Below are 1,458 nucleotides of genomic sequence, written 5' to 3'. Positions count from 1 at the left end.
CCTGCTGTGTTCATCCAGCTCTACACCTTGTTATCTCAGATTCTCCAGCATCTGCAGTTCCTACTATCTCCTTCTAGATGGAAGTGGGCTGGAAGGTGCTGTCTGAGGATCTTTGGTGAATTTCTGCAGTGCATCTTGTAGATAGTACACACTGTTGCTACTGAGCATTGGTGGTGGAGGGAGCGAATGCTTGTGAATGTTGTGCCAATCAAGCAGGTTGCTTTTTCCTGGATGGTGTCAAGCTTCATGAATGTTTTTGGGGCTACACTCATCCAGGCAAGTGGGGAGTATTCCATCTTGTGCCTTGTAGATGGTGGACAGGCTTTAAGGAGTCAGGAGGTGAGTTACTCACCGCAGTATTCCTAGCTTCTGGCCTGCTCTTGTAGCCACTCTGTTAATGTGGTGAGTCCAGTTGGGTTTTTGGTCAATGGAAACCCCCAAGATGTTGATAGTGGGGTATTCAGCGATGATAACACCAGGCGATAACAAGGGACGGTGGTTAGATTGTCTCTTATTGGTGATGGTCATCACCTGGCATTTGTGTGGCACGCATGTCACTTGCCACTTGTCAGCCCAAGCCTGGATATTGTCCAGATCTTGTTGCATGTGACCATGCACTGCTTCAGTGTCTGAGGAGTCACGAATGGTGCTGAACATTGTGCAATCATCGGTGAACATCCCCACTTCTGACCTTATGATGAAGGGAAGGTCATTGATGAAGCAGCTGAATCTGGTTGGGCCTAGGACACTACTCTGAGGAAATCCTGCAGAGATATCCTGGAGCTGAGATGATTGACCTCCCACAGCCGCAACCATCTTCTATGTGTCAGATATGACTCCAACCACCGGAGTGTTTGCCCCCTGATATCCATTGATTCCAGTTTTGCTAGTGCTCCTTGATGCCACACTCGCTCAAATGTAGCTTTGATATCAAGGGCTGTCACTCTCTCACCTCATCTCTGGAGTTCAGCTCTTTTGTCCATGTTTGAACCAAGACTGTAATGAGATCAGGAGCTGAGTGGTCCTGGTGGAACCCAAGCTGGACGTCACTGAGCAGGTTATTTTGCAGCAGGTGCTGCTTGATAGCATTGTTGATGATACCTTCCATCACTTTACTGATGATCGAGAGTAGACTGATGGAGCAGTAATTGGCCGGGTTGGATTTATCCTGCTTTTTGTGTACCGGACATACTTGGGCAATTTTCCACATTGTCGGGTAGATACCAGTGTTGTAACTGTACTAGAACAGCTGGGCTAGAGGAGCGGCAAGTTCTGGAGCACAAGTCTTCAGTACCATTGCCGGAATGTTATCAGGGCCGGTAGCCTTTGCAGTATCCAGTGTCTCCAACCGTTTCTTGATATCACGTGGAGTGAATCGAATTGGCTGAAGACTGGTATCTGTAATGCTGGGGACTACTGGAGGAGGCTGAGATGGATCATCTACTCGGCACTTCTGGC

Source organism: Rhincodon typus, chromosome 1 (genome assembly GCF_021869965.1).
Source record: "Rhincodon typus isolate 14 chromosome 1, sRhiTyp1.1, whole genome shotgun sequence".
Classification (NCBI taxonomy): domain Eukaryota; kingdom Metazoa; phylum Chordata; class Chondrichthyes; order Orectolobiformes; family Rhincodontidae; genus Rhincodon; species Rhincodon typus.
This window is presented reverse-complemented; position numbering follows the sequence as displayed.